The sequence below is a fragment of the Oxyura jamaicensis genome, chromosome 1, assembly GCF_011077185.1.
Source record: "Oxyura jamaicensis isolate SHBP4307 breed ruddy duck chromosome 1, BPBGC_Ojam_1.0, whole genome shotgun sequence".
NCBI lineage: Eukaryota > Metazoa > Chordata > Aves > Anseriformes > Anatidae > Oxyura > Oxyura jamaicensis.
In genome coordinates, this window is record NC_048893.1 from 152,317,980 (window position 1) to 152,334,139 (window position 16,160).

The 16,160-nt window shown below is 34.9% G+C and overlaps 1 long non-coding RNA gene across 1 annotated transcript in view; it reads left to right on the forward strand.

Moving 5' to 3' along the window:
* LOC118162909 overlaps positions 1 to 14,237 on the forward strand; it is a 22,566-nt gene extending 8,329 nt beyond the window's left edge. Inside the window, exons 2-4 of the long non-coding RNA XR_004748712.1 lie at positions 4,265 to 4,273; positions 6,298 to 6,303; positions 14,117 to 14,237. This is a non-coding gene — a long non-coding RNA (uncharacterized LOC118162909). The remainder of the gene's footprint in view (positions 1 to 4,264; positions 4,274 to 6,297; positions 6,304 to 14,116) is intronic.
* Positions 14,238 to 16,160: the final 1,923 nt, after the last annotated feature.

A 16,160-nucleotide genomic window follows, 5' to 3' on the forward strand; every position in this document is an offset into this window, starting at 1 on the left:
TTCCTCTTCCTCTTCCTCTTCCCCCTTTTTTTCTCTCTCACTTCCATTATCTTCCTCTTTTCACTCTTCCCTCCCTCCCCTTCCTTCATCCTCCTCTTCCCCTTTCTCTCACTCTTCTCTCTCCTCCTCTCTCCCTCTCCTTCCCTCTCTTTTTCTCTCCCTCCTTTCATTTATCAACAGCTGTTAATAAATATTACAAAGAAAATTTTCCTGGAGATAAGACAGATCTTATGGTAAGAAAGAGAACACATTCCTAAGTGTACCTTGTAAGCCAGCTATTTTGATTAATAAATAAATAGCTTACACCTGATTTTAGGTATCCTTCACATGTTTGTCATCCAAGCTGATCTTGACAATTTTCAGAAAAAAAAAATATATATATATATTCTGAAGATCAAAAAGCTAATGCAAATAACTACAGGGATCCCCCCCCCCCCCCCTTTTTTTTTTTTTTCACTTCTTCTCTGACATAGTAATAGTAAAATAATTGTTCAATATGCTCAAAACTTCTTGCCATTAACTTTTATAATCTTTTTAAGAGGACTTCTCAATCAATTAAGATAATAATAGTTGACAAAAATATGGTCTGGAAAAATAAATTTTATTTACCCTTTGAGCATTTTTAGAAGATATTTGTATAGTAGTATTTTCAGAAGACCATTCTGTTTATAAATTGACAGGCTGTTAGCTCTATTTCCTCTCAAGCTTCTAAAGTGGAAATCACTTGTAGATCTTAAACAATACTAGACTGTTTATTGCCATTTAGTCCTCTTTAGAGTTCATTTCCAAAACCAAGCAAACAAAAAGATTTCCTTGACTCTGCTTTAGAAATGTTTAACTTTTATATCTCCAATGATATATATGAACAACAAATATTAATAATTTTGTCACAAAAGCATTTAGAACTTACACATTTACATGCTTTTCCCATACCAATTGATATTTTCCCTAGAAGCAATGTTTTTTGAATTTATGAGTTAGTGAATGAAGAAAAATTACCAGCAAATTAGAGATAATATAAATTTAATTTTGCCTGGCAAATAGTGTTTTCAGTACTGGCAACAGGATCATTAGCCTTTGTATAATTATCTGTGATACTGAGTCATATCCCGAGGCAGTGTTACTCTGTAGTCTTGCCTTAAAGCAGAGCTTTACTAACAAAAGCCTGTTCCTGTTGCCATTTTGGTGGTGGTGGATGTGTTTTGGTAAACAAAATCTGATATTATCAGATCTTCAGACTGCTAGCCAGTCTCCTCAGTTTTAAATATCATCTGAACCAATAAAGGAACTAATCCCTCCTTTGCAAATGGACTGCAAATGTAATATTTAATCCATTAGATGTTAAGGTTTTGTTAATTAATTTCATTAGGAAAGATCAAAAATGCACCAGCCTTTCCTTTTAGGTTCAGGCCCTCTCCATCAATATCCATTGGAAATTACTTAGTTGTTTCTGAAGTTTACAGTTAGTAGCTGAAAGCTGAATTTATGTGTAGTCCTGCCAAACTGAATTTGTAGCAATGCTTCTTAGATGGAAGGCAAGGTTATGATATTTTCTTCTTTCTAAGAAAAAAATAACTTGCCTGGTCTAATCACGACCCTATGAATATAACTAGTCTGAAATCCTGTCACCAGTTCTTTCTTGTCCCAGGGCTGATATAGCTGTAGTGTTGGTTGGCTGGAATTAACACATTAGAAAAATAATTGTATTTGTATAGGCAATTAAGTCTATGCTTTTTATTTAATTGGTGTATTTGCTGTTGAATGTGAAAACCCCTTAGTCTCTAGACCTTGGAAAGACATTTTTTTTAATGCATTTAACCTCAATTTAGTTTCCTTACATGATAATATTCATCCTTCTTATTAAGATTTTCATAATCATAACTCTATTTAGAATTCCTTTAGCTGACATAAAGAAATGATTAAGGCAATGTTACTTCTCTCACTCCTGCTGGACATCTGAGGTGGGTCTTGTTATTTGCTATCTCTAAGCTTAGGTACCTTATGTAATTTAGTAATCTAGGCTCTTTCTACAGAGAATCGAGGAAGATTCTCTTCAGCGGGTGATTCATTTCTCCTGTCATAGAAGTTTATATTTAAATGTGATGTACTGCAAATGTGTCACAGTTAATTAAGAGAGTGCCTGGATGACAGAAGGCCTGGATCAAACACTTTTCTTTCAGAAAACTAAGCTTAAGTGAGATGGACTCCTACCTCTTCTGTCTACAAGCTCAACTTATTTTACAAGAAAGGTCTTTGACTTTATGATTATTCAAAAGTTTTAAAATAAAAGGTTTATTATGGTAGATTTCTGTGAACCAGTATACCTCCTTTGAGTATACATGAATTGCACAAGAAATCCGAACCACCTTCATTTGATATTTGGAGAACAACTTTGGTGGAGAATTTTGACTTTTCATTTTTCAATTGGTTTCTCAAAGTTTTGTTCAATAACTCAAAGTTTTTGTGCAGTGGATGGTACTCCTCTTCTAAGATACTATCAGACTTCAATATACTACTTGGTTTTTGGATGAAAACCTCATAGAATTTTGTCAATTTATTTATTTATTTATTTATTTTTTCCCAGACGTTTAATGACAGAATGGATGAAGATGGTTGTTTGAATAGAACTAGAACTTTCTGAGAAAAGGAAGTAGGGATCACTGTTATTTCTGCTATTAATGACAAAATATGTAATTTGATCTCTAATGATGCTACTTCAGCTGTATAGTCTTGGTGAAGAAGTGTCATTTAGTATAAATCATTATTTCCTATATGTGGGTATTTACAGTCCTTTTGGTTGGCATCTTTCGAAGTATAACAGGTGAGCCCTTAAGGCCACGGTAGAATATTGGTATCCATCTCTTCTGTGTATTACATTTTTAGATAGTTCCTGCTGTATTATGATTACATCTTTTAAACTGAGAATTAACAAATAGAGAAAACACATTAGGAAAATATTTAAATCTATGCTTACATCTTCTGGCATAGTCTTAGCAATGCACTTGCAAACATGACATGTTCTGGTTCATAGAAATCTCCTACTGGATGGAGTTGGAGGTACATAGCTTTTATTTTCTTGACTCTTTTTTATTTTTATTTTTTTTTTGAGAAAGTTCAGAATGAGCTGGGCTGTACCCTGTGCATGTCTAGATTTAATAACATCTAGAAAGATTTAAAGCGTTTGTTTTGGTTTTAACTTTTAATTATAACTGGGAGTAAGGGAATATTCTGATATTCCAAAATTGGCACTCTTTCACATTGTCCTAACATAAATGTAAATAAGTATATAAAAGCAGAGAGAATCCTTAGCATACACTCAAAGTTTCAATTAAAATATTAAATATAAAACAGATCAGGAGATATGGTACAAATCCTGCCATGAACTTATATGGCATAAGCGTGAACTGTTGATATTTTCTTTTCTTGGAGAGTATAAATATTTTTTTTTTTTTTGAATTTTTATCTATTAGAGTTTCTCTGCACAAGAAATTGGACATTAATAACACTGCCCTATGGATTTTGTAACTAAATCTGTTTTAGTCTTACAAAAGAAAGAATATAAGATCTCATGATGTTTACTGTGTCATGAAGAGTAGAACAACATTTAGATGGGATATTTGAATTTAGCAAATTCAATTTCTTTCAGAAACTCACTGTTTTAAAGCTTTTTGAATAAATGAGGATTTTTTATTTGTTTGTTTGATTTTTTTGTTTGTAAATAAATGAGATACAACCTGAAGGACAGAGAAATAAAACACAGAGATAGTTCAACAAGCAAGGGTTTTGTTTTTAACCTCACAATCTGAGACTCACCATGAACATACATCATATAACAAAAGCTATAATTTGTGAAAAGCCTGTGTCAGGCTTTGATGTAAAGCTATTTCTATACAATGTGCTGTAGATCACAAAACCTCAATAACATTTTATCTTGCAGTGTTTGAGAAATGATAATTACTAACCTTCATGAAAAGTAGAATTAATTTTACCTTAACATCTGATAGCTTTATATATAAGGCTTTTATATAAGCCTTATTTGTGTTTCTGAAATTTGTCAGGGTGACAGTACAAGAAGCTAACATCTTTTATCTAGTCACTAAACAAACAACACCCACAGTAGCACTGCAGGCTTCTTGACATTGCCCTGTTAAATTATCATATTGAGCTTCATTTTGGAAGAATCAGTGATAGACGCTGGCACAGTCCACCTTCTGCTTGTTCATATCCCAGCCTTGTTGCTGAAAATTCCAATGAAATATATTAGTTGCAACATGTCTACAACTGCAGTGTTCTTCAACATATATACTCCAGAAAAAGCTAGAAAATAATGCAAATGGTGTTACTAATTTGGCTAAAATTGTGCAACCTAAAATTGAAACATCTCACAGGCACCTTGGCTTATTCAACTTCTCTGATAATTAGGCTAGATTCCTTGGCAAAGACTAGCATATCATAGATGTAAATTAATTTTTCTGGATTTGGGGTTTTCTGATAGGTGATAAAGTGATATCACCTATCAGAAGGTCATATCTTATCATGAAAATGGAAGTAAAAAAATAGGAGAAAAGAGGACTGCGATGAAGAAGATGGTGCATATAATGAGAAATATCAATATTATTGCCTACAAAGACACGTATGATGGATATATGGAGAGTGTATATTCTAGTTAGATTCCAGGGGCTGAAGCTGATTAGTTCAGCCCAGCAAGAATCAGACTATATATATATATATATATAATCTATAATATATCATATATATATAAGCAAGCGAGCTATTTGGGGATGTCAAATACACACACATGTGCTTGAGCAACAATAGAAAGACAAGGAAAGGCAGTCCCTGATAAGGTACTCTGATTGCGCACAGCTGCATGGCCAGTGTGTGCTGTGCTGATGGCTGTATTGTTTCATGTTGGATGACTTGCAGCATGGTGCCATATCGCTGAACAAGCAATATGTACTATCAGAAGGTCAGAGTTCTGCCTTGTTAGTTTCACAACAATGCCTGTTTCACATTGGACCAACCTAATTTTTTTTAGTCCTAACACAGTGTAACACATCTAGCCACTTAACAATGAATGAAGAAATGCTATTTTCCTTTTGAGATAGAAGAGCATGAACTCACAGGAATTCCTCAGTCTTACATCATGATTTGCCTACCAGGGTTTGCTTTCTATTTAATTATAGTTTTTTGTTTGTTTGTTTGGTTGAGTTTTTTTTTTTTTTTTTTTTTTTTTAATATATATGTATAAGAAAATATATTGTGACAGTCATCGTAGGAGATTCAGGAACTGCAAAATGGATGCTGCATCTTGTAGTGAAAAGTGTTTTTTAACACAGGACAGGGAGGGACTTCTTTATTCATGAACTGTGGTTACTCACTATCTCAGACGACAAACTCACATAATTACTTCCCTAAATATATCTAGACCTATTTGAAAAACACTAGTTTTGAGGGTTAAGTTTTGTTGTTTTTCCCATTAGTGTCATCAGGAAGTTTGCTGTGGAAATTTCCAATTTTATGAATTTGGAAGATTCTTCTAATTTCAAAGATGAAGTTTGTTAAAATTACTGACAGATGTCAAATGAAAAGTGTGTGCCTGGAAGCAAAAGCTCAATTTTGCTTACCAGCAATATCTTGTACCCAAGGTCTTGACTGGCTTTTCCTCATATTAATGATTTTTTGGGCATAAATAGTTATGGCAGTAAGCTATATAAACCTGAATAATACTGGGATTCCCCTTCAGCAGACCATGAACAGACATACAAAGAAACAGATCTGCTCTGAATATCATTAGCCAAAGTAGAAATAAAATTCTAGAATTGACAAGTACAGAAATCTAAATAAAAATATCATGCAAGAATAGTGACAGGGTGAGATATGAGAGAAATATCGACATGATTATGCAATTGCAGGGATGAACTAGTCAGCGATTGCACATCTGTGCTTTTGCTTGTATTGCCAAAGAACTTGACAGAGGTTATAGTTATGTAGGGTTATAAAAAACACTGAAGGTAATATTTCATATGTTAACTACTACTTTGGCCCAGTGTTGTTTAAGTTTAAATAGGGAAAATAAGAACAATGGATATTGAAGACATTGGATCTTTTTCAGAGTCAAATTACGTCCTTGTTCTGAAACTAGATTTTTCAAGGCACAGATAAGCAATGTTTCTCACTGAATATTGGTACAGAAATTGATAGAGATTGTTATGAAACATGTTGATTTCTTTAGAGATCAAGATCACAATGAGAAAGTGAATGTTTATGTTGTCTTTCTCCTGAGAATTCAATAAGATATATGTTGCGCTTTTTTTTTTTTTTAACACAGAAAGATATTCTTCCAAATTCTTATTGACTTAAACAAGAAGAAACCACAACTGTTAAAAAATAAAATAAAATAATAAAATAGTGTATAACATAACATAAAATAAAAAATGGTAAAGAGTGCTGGTATTTTTAACTGATATATTAGCAATTGGTTTTTCATATATATATCAAAATATAAATATATATACATGTTTATATGTATTGGTATAAGTTAGAAAATGTTTTTCCTTTCCTCATTTCTGCCCTAAGTGGTACTTGGCTAGTATTTCAGTACTCAGAATTCTGATTCCCATTAGCAGAGAGTTTCAGCTAGGACCAGGGAACTTATTCCTAATCTTGGTTCTTCTCTCCTGGAGATTGCTGCCTTTTCAGCAGTGATATGAGTGATTGTCCTTTCTACAACAATTTAGATGCTAATGTGTTTCTTCAAATTGCTAGACTGTAAGCTGTGGCAACTCAGGAGCAGATATGTTACCTTCTAGGGGGACAACAGCCTCTCTTAGAAGCATATAACAAAAAGCTGTTCCACCATCAAAGCTCAAAGACAATGTGATTTACACACAGACAGCCTGAAATCTTATGGTATTCTTTATAGACTGTGTCAGTATGTCATGCAGGAGCAATCAAATATAAAATGCACAGACCACTTAGGGAACAGGAATGGAATTTCTGAGGACTTTCATCAGAGATTTCTATTAAACTAATGTCAGGTTTTCATGTCTCTCTCTTTCTCTCTCCCTCTCTCTCTCCATCTCTCTCTCTCTCTCTCTCTCTCCCTTTTGCTTTCATTTTATGAATAACGGTGAATTTGGTCTGAAACATTTATTAACTTAATATAAAACTAAAGAGAAAATCTCAGTAGATATGAAAAATTTTCATTTGTATTTTCTTGGTAAACCACAGATTTTGACATAGCTTATTTTCTTTGTTATTACAAAACCTATCTCTATTTGAAATAGTAATGAACATTGCTCAAATTAGTATGTAGGTTTATGGGATTATAAACCTCTCAAGACTATCTGAAATTCCAGTTATTTTCTAGTAAACCAGTAGGTGATTTTTATTTGATTTTCAGTTTTGTCAAAAATAACATGTTAAATATTTATTTATTTATGTATTTATTTATTTATTTTTTACTGGGGAAGACCTTTTTTCTGCTCAGAATTTCTCAAAAACTGAAAAGATTTTGGAGAGCTAAACCACTGTGTGTTCCACAATCTAAGCTTATTTTCCAAACTTCTGTTATATTCAACTTAATTTTTTTAAAAATGTGGTTAAAAGAGAATAAAATGAGGGAAAAAAATAAATAAATAAAAAGAAATAATAATAATAATAATAATAAAGATCAGAAAATTAGAAAGCATTTCTTTAAGTATTGAACTTTGATCTGTATACCAATAGCTGTCATATATGAGGTGTTATTGGCGGAAGACAATAAAATGGTCTTCAAAATCCAAAAAGAGTTGAGGAGGTTACTTAGGAAAAGGTGAAGATTAAATCTGGTAGTTAAACAGGAAGAAATGTATTTAGTGCTTCATGTGGCTTATAACAATATTTAATTCTGACAGAATCAGATTTCAAGCAAAAAGGACCAGATTCAATTTCTAGTACTCTTTTATTAAACTTATAGGCAAGTGTGCCTAAAAACCCACCTAGAAGAACAGAAAATTCAATTGCATAGTTTGTGTACTCAGTGAACAATGTCTGTTTGGTAGAAAGCAGTAAGTTACATAAGTGGTACTTCAATGAAGTCAAGATTTAAATGAACCATAAATAACTGTTTGGCAAACCTCAGAAATCTTTGAAAGACAAAGATACTATTCTTCAAAGTACACTTGCAAAGTCATTCATGGTAGTTAGGGAAGGTAGTCACTACTCTCAATATATTTTAGTCTTTATCCAAAGTTTATGGATCGGCTTAGTACTCCATTTGTTGCTCTTAGCAAAGTCATAGAATTTAGAATACCCCGAGCTGGAAGGGACCCATAAGGATCATTGAGTCCAGCTCCTGGCTTCACACAGGTCTACCCAACAATTCAGACCATGTGACTAAGAGCACAGTCCAAACACTTCTTAAGCTCCGACAGGCTTGGTGCCATGACTACGTCCCTGGGGAGCCTGTTCCAGTGTGCGACAACCCTTTCAGTGAAGAACCTCTTTCTGACAACCAGCCTAAACCTCCCATCGCAGCTTGACACCATTCCCTCAGGTCTTATATCTGGTCACTAAAGAGAATCAGCGCCTGTCTCTCTACTCCCCCTTGTGAGGAAGCTATAGACTGTGATGAAGTCTCCCCTCAGCCTCCACTTTGCCAAGCTGAACAGGCCAAATGACTTCAGCTGCTCCTCATATATCTTCCCCTCCATGAAACAAAGAAGTCTGCTGCCTCTTAAAGAGGTGGTTTACAGGGCTCTCCTACTAATTTCAGCTTCAACAGTGTCTGTCTTCCTGCTGAGCTGGGAGGTCTTGTGGGTGGTAACAGACTGAAATTCTCGTACCTTCTTTTGCTAGCATGATTTGTGTTAGCTGTTCATTAGAAGTGAGATACTGTCAATAAAAAAAATGTTGTAGCAATCTTTCTACCTAACTTGGTTCCCCTCTCACCCAGGGGCCATGTTTGTCTGGAAAGGACTGTGTTTCATTTACCTCTTCTTTCTTCTGCAGCAACATCTTCTCTTTGAGCCTCTTCCAGCCCTGCTCCACCCTCTCAAGTTTTGTGTATGTTCTGTTCTTTTGTTATTTCAGAAACGGTTAACTTACATGCAGGCTTTATTCACCAGAAATGGTGTCTGTCTCCCTGGCTTTGATACCACTACCCCACCCCTTTCCCCCCCAAACCCCCCACCCCTCCCCACCCCGCCCCTCCACTTATTAAGCACCTCCTTTTTTTCCCCAAAAATATTTGCAAACAACTCTGAGGACCCTTTTTCTGCCTCAGAATCAGACAACCAAGTATGTGCATAGTAAAGCTTATTTTCCTATAAGAATAATCAATAAATCTAAATAGATTTAGTAGTAATTGAAGGAAATAATTATATTCTCAACCCAAGAAGAAACTAAGGAAAGAGAGAAAGAACTGGGTATTTGATTATTCCATCAGTGTTTTATTTTCTTTCTCTCTCTTTTTTTTTTTTTTTTTAATAAGTATATTTTTTAACAGTATAATATTTTTTAAAGATGTGAGAAAAACAAAGAATATGTCAAGGATAATAAGACATAAGTAGAAGTTACAATCAAGTACTCCCCAAGAGGTATGATCTTTTGCATTTGCAGCTTCCTGTGGCACATATTCAGAAGTGGTTATCATGCAGCTAGGAGATATGCATGAAATTCACAGTTAAACATTTCATAATGTACTTCAATGAAGCAAAAACAACTGGGCAGGTTATCAGTGTTTGTTTATGGCAGTTTCCAAGGATCCCCAAGGTAAAAGAGAAAAATGAAAAGTTATTTAGAATATTAATAATAATCACAATAATATTTCACACTTCTATAAAGTCCTTGCCTGGAGGATCTAAAAGGACACTAGAATTGTTAGTGATTTTAACTATATCCCTAGTCTCACTTTCTTCTGATAATTTCTGCACCTTTCATACTATATTATATTGCAGAAGGATTCAACATCTACATTTGTTTTTCACATTAGAACGAGAGATCTAAATTATGTCAGAGTTAGATAAAGTGGCATATTTCTTTAATCCACGTTTAAGTGGATAGTAAACTAGAACCAAGCTGTAGCATGATATTTTGTGAAACCAGTTTTAAAGCTGTTAATAGATAGGATCCAGGCCAGGTCTGAATTTCTGGTGGTATAGAAAATCAGTCCTGTTACTGCAAGTATCTAAATTCCCCAGGCAGCTAACGAAGAGAAGTAAATAATTTAGAAGTTATTTTTCTTCTAGCAGGAGAAGATGGAAGGAATTAGCTGTATTTAATCCTATGCTAAATGTCATATTAACCTCTATTCACTTCACACATTAAATGAGTCAGTCTTGAACTATTCATTACCAGAAGAAATCTATATGACCATAGATACCATTCTCAGTATGAGAGGAATCACTTTTTTAAGGTGCTCCATTGATTATGAGGGCTCAGTTCAGCTGGCCACACAGAAGCTTCTTTTGCCTTTTGGGATTCCCTAAGGCACCTGCCAGGAGCTGGCAGAAACATTGCAGAACATGGTAGCAAAAGCCCCTGCCTCTCTGAAGCACCCAAAAGGGTGCATCTGATCCTGGTATAATTGTATAGTCCTGTAATGGTATTGCTGTAGCTGGTAACCTTCCATTAGCTTTGTACAAGTTTTCAAGACCTCTGGACTGAATCTCATCAGACATGCTCAGTGAACTTTTCCTGATGTGCCTGTAGTTTTGGTTTGCTTGGTTTAGTTGTGGCAGTATATAAACAGAACATAGAACATAAACAAATGTTCTGTAGCCACTTGCTCATTTTTTTTTTCTATAATATATAAATATGATGTATATAATGTATATAATGTATATAATGTATATAATGTATATAGTATATATATAGTATATATATAGTATATATATATAGTATATATATTGTATATATATATAAATTGACTGGGTCGCTACAACAAATTTGTTTTACTTTTGTTTATCTCCATATGAAACAACCATAGTTTTATACAGACAGAAGTGACAAGCAGTTATTATACATAGAATGAGATATCTATGACTTTAACACAATGACATAATGTAGAAAAATACAGGCTTAGTATAACAGCAGAAGTCTTGAGAATTGTAGACACAAGATGTGTTGTAGAGGAGCACAGAGGCAAGATGATAAAGGACAGGGCACAGGGTTCGTAGTGGAGATTCCAAGGCTATAAACAACTCACCTGTGTTCAATTAGGGAAATGCAGACCTCAAGCTAGACAAAACTGGTTTTAAGGGTAACAAATAGAACCAAAAGATCATATCTAACTTATATAAATAGCACCATATATAGTAAATTCAGATGTAACCTGGAGCCACAGACCAATGGTGGAAGAGCAAAGGTATAAAAGCCCGTTAACCAACATTTGCAAATGACACAAAGTGAGTCCTAAGGTGAGAAAGAATAAACCATCAACGTCAGAATATTCATATAATCATAGAATTATTTGGGTTGGAAAACACATCTAAGATTTTGAAGACCTCTAGGGATGGCGACTCAACTACTTCCTTAGGAAGCCTGTTCTAATACGTCACAACACTTTTAGTGAATAAATTGTTCCTAGTATCTAACCTAAATGTCCCCTGGTGCAACTTTAGGCCATTTCTTCTTGTCTTATCACTTGGTGATTGGGAGAAGAGTTTATTCCCCAAGTCTCTATATCTTCTTTTAACCAAACAAACCAAACACCTATCCAAGCCATGAGGAGCCAGTTTCTCCAGCAGAAGGAGAAGAATAACTGAAGTCTAGGTAGACCACATCCACAGCCTTTCCCTCATCCACTGGACATGTCACCAGAGGGAATGTTTCCTTTTTTCCATGTTTCCTTCTTTCATAGAAGGAGATTGGGTTCATCAAGCAGGACCTGCCTTTCATAAACCCATGCTGACTGGGCCTGATCACCTGGTTGCCCTGTAAGTTCCATGTGATGTCACTCAGGATAATCTGCTGCATGAGCTCTCTTGACACTGAAGTCAGACTGACAGGCCTGTAGTTTCCCAGATCCTTCTTCCAGCCCTTCTTTTAGATAGGTGTCACATTTGCTAGCTAGCAGTCAACTGGAACCTCCCCTGATGGCCAGGACTGCTGATAAATGATGGAAAGCAGCATGGTGTGCACATCTGCCAACTCCCTCAGTACTTTCTGCTGGATCCTACCTGGCCCCATAGATTTCTGTACATCTAAGTGGTTAGCAGGTCACTAACCATTTCCTCGTGGATTATGAGGGTTTCATTCCTGGCTTGCCCCTTCTTCCAAAGGTCATAAACCCTCTTTTCCTTCCTGAGCTCTAGCCACAACTCTGTTTAGCCAGTCTGGTCTTCTGCACAGGGTCTTCTTTTGGTACATAGGGATGACCTACTGCTGTGCATTTAAGATTTCCTTCTTGAGGAGCGTCTAGCCTTCCTTTGCTCTGCCTCTCAAGGGACTTCACCAGCCAGTCTCTCAAGACCAAGATGGATGAAGCCCTGGGCAACCTGATCTAGTGGGTGGCATCTCTGCCTATGGCAGGGGGGCTGGAAATAGATGATCTTTAAGGTCACTTCCAACCCAAGCCGTTCTATTATTCTGTGCTGTCTCTATGATTCTAAAAAGGCCTAAGTCTACCCTACAGAAGTCCAGAGTGTGGTTCTGCTAACCCTCCTCCTTATTTTACAAGAATCAAAAACTCTATTAATTCATGGTCTCTATGCCCAAGTTGGCCTCTAACCTTCACATCACCTACATGTCCTTCTCTGTTAACTAGCAAAAAATCCAGCTGGACACTGTCCATCTTTGGCTCACTTACCAGCCGAGTCAGGAAGTTATCTTTCACACATTTTAGAGACCTCCTAGACTGTTTCCTCTCCATTGTATTGTGTTACCAGTAGACATTTGGTACGTTGAAGTCCTCCACAGGAACAAGGGCTAGCAATTGCAAGAGTTCTCCCACTGCTTATAGAATATTTCACCTGCCACTTCATCCTGTTGTGTGATCTATAACAGACTCCCACCATGATATCTGCCTAATTGGTCTTCCCCTTGGTTCTGACCCACAAACACTCAACCCCACCATTGCTATTGTTCAATTTTAGACAATTAAAACACTTCCTAACATACAGGGCTACCCGCCGTCTCTCCTTCCTAGCCTGTCCTTTCTAAAGAGTTTGTAACCATTCATTACAGAATTCCAGTTATATGAGCCATCCCACCATGTTTCCATGATGGTCTCTGTAAAGCTCATTTTTATCCCTTTCCTGCTTCAAAGCCCTTAAAGCCCTATCAGTGAGCCTTGTTAAATCCCAAGCAAGGATCTTTTTCCCCGTAGAGACTACCTGTGAAGATCCCCCAGATGCTGATGGATCTCTGTAGTGCCCTCTTCTGCAGTCTGAAACAACCAATTTTAAGACTCAGACAAACAGTGGAAGGGTGAAAATAGCAATAGAAAAAAATATATATAAATAAATAGAGACTGAGAATTGTAATTTGTAATGAATGTATTCATTACAATTTATTTGTGTTGTTACTCTTGAGACTTTCTCTGTATAGAAATACTGTAGGTCATTATGCTTTCTTTCTTTATCTATAATAATTAAATTGAGACTAAAAATGATACTTGAATTACATCATTAAAATTTTAATTATATTAACAGTAAATTGGCTTTATATATGGCACATTTCCTCTTTGTCCATAAACAAAACTTTGAGTGTAAAAATATGCAACTATAGTTTAGCAACTGGACTACTACAGAGTGCAGAAGAGGGTCAGGCATTAGGTTCTAGATACATGAGTTCAAATGGATTTCTTTCCCCTTTGCCTAAAGAAATGGGTCTAAAGCAATTTTATTTTATATTACTTTTATCAGTGTGTTTGTGGTGTTTCCTAGGATTTGAAATTGCATAGATACGTACAGTATCTATAGTATCTATACATATATACAGTATCTATAAAGGTGATGTCTTACATATTTTATTTATAGAACACCACAACCACCATAACTAATATGATACAGTGTAGGAATCTTTTTGCTTGTCAGGAGTATACCTCAAAATTTCTCATAGAAGTTTCATAGTGAGCAGCTGTCCTAGGTCTAAGTGGTTTTATAAACTGTTAGAGAAAAAGAAATTTCAGGGCAAAAGATTGAAATCCAGGAAAATAAGACAGTATTTCAAAATACTTATTTTAATCAAGTAGTGTGCAAGTCTACTTGCATGTTTGAGCAAAAGTAGTTTCCCCTTACCCTGGCCATTTAGATTACTAAGACACTGAAATTTTTAACACAAAATTATGTACAGGAAAATAGATTTTTTTTGTTTGTTTGTTTTTGTTTTGTTTTGTTTTGTTTTGTTTTGTTTTTCTGCAACAGTCATATAGGTAAGAGTACACAACATAAATTTTTATTTGCTAAATTAATTTTTTGTTTGTCATGGTATACTTATAATCATTTTAGAACAGAGAAATACAAATTGCTATTACCTGTAATGTTGGATACCCCTCTAAAAACAATATTATTCTATTAAAAGTATCGTTTCACTTTCGCATGTAAATAATACAAAGCTATGCTTGCAGTTATATCCATGGAATTCAATACTGTCACAAATGTGTAAAAGAACCTCACCCATGCACTAGTTACCAGATCTTAAAAATGCTCTGACAATACAAATAGCGACATTTATTCTTCAGCATCATGTTGTTCCTTGCTTTTATCAATGGACTGGTATCACATATTTAGTTTTTGTTTTACTTGAATAGACTTCTGATCATTCAAAAAATAAAATAAATAAATAGGTAAAAAAGTAAAAGACAAGGATTTTAGAAATAGCTCTCTCTACCAAAAAATATATATATATATATATCAACAGACATAAAAAATATGTTTAAGAGTCAGTATAAATTTATTGACTATAAGTAAACTGTAACTGCCCAGGAAATAACATTCTCCTATTATGCCATACCAATACCCTACAGTCCCTACATGGGACAAAAAATAGGGAAATGGCTCAGGATAAGATATACTGATGTATTGGGCAGTAGGTTTCTACCCATTGGCTAAAAAGAGATCTTTTATGGTCTCTCATAAGTAGCATGTATATGAATAAAATCAAGCTTAGGTTTGATTTTTAATTTTTTGTAATGGTCATATCTTGCTTTAGATAATGAATTATGAATCTGAGGTGCAACATGGAAGCACATTTTGTATATATGGTTATGTTAATAAACTGTTCTGATGTATCTAATATTGTGTCCACCTTCTACAAATGTTTTAATTAACTGCCATGAGTACTCTGACCACCAGTGTCATTTTCTGTGGAGATGCAAGGTGAGCTAGACCAAAGAGATTTTTAGAGATCATCTGACCTGTTTCACTGCATGGTCCTGTAAACTCTTGCACCATAACAAATGGGAGGGAGTTTGGCACTGAGAGAAGACAGAAAATGAGAAGCTGTCACTGAGAAAATCCTCCAAGTGACTTAAATTCAAGTCTAACAATTGATTTAGACTGCCTGACAAACTTGGAGAGAAACAGTTGTGACACTTAAATTAGGCATGCACAGCAGGTGATCTTAGCATAGACCTGTGCACTGTAAGGGGTAATGAGATGTGTCGATCAAGTCCTCCCAGCCACAGAAGCTCTGCATGTTATTCCTCTTTAGTGTGAACTGGTACAAGAGCTTCATGGGGTATCAGATATATTGTCTCTGGCATTTCACATTTACAAGTTCTAAAATAGAGTAAAAGATAAAATTTCCAACAGACAGACATGCATTTTTTTTTTTTTTTCTGTATCTGAAAGTCAAGCAGAATTTTTGTTTGTGAATCACCAGCAGGCAAAAAAAAAAAAAAAAAAAAAAAAAAAAAAAAAAAAGAGAGAGATAGAAATTTATTAATAGCTAGCTAAGCCTTCCAAAAACACGATCTGGCTTTTCTTAGAGCTACATTAGCCTAATGTAGGTAGAAAAAAGTTTTTGTTGCTGTTCCTGTTACCTTCAGATGTGAGTCAGAACACACAGAAAAAAAAGCATCATTTGTTGAATAAGAATAATGTTTATACAATTATTTCAGATTAGAGCTGAACATTTAAATAAATAAATAAATAATAATAATAATAATTAAACAAAACACACACACAAAAAACAACAACAACAAAAAAGGCAGAGATAATATCACCCTTTTC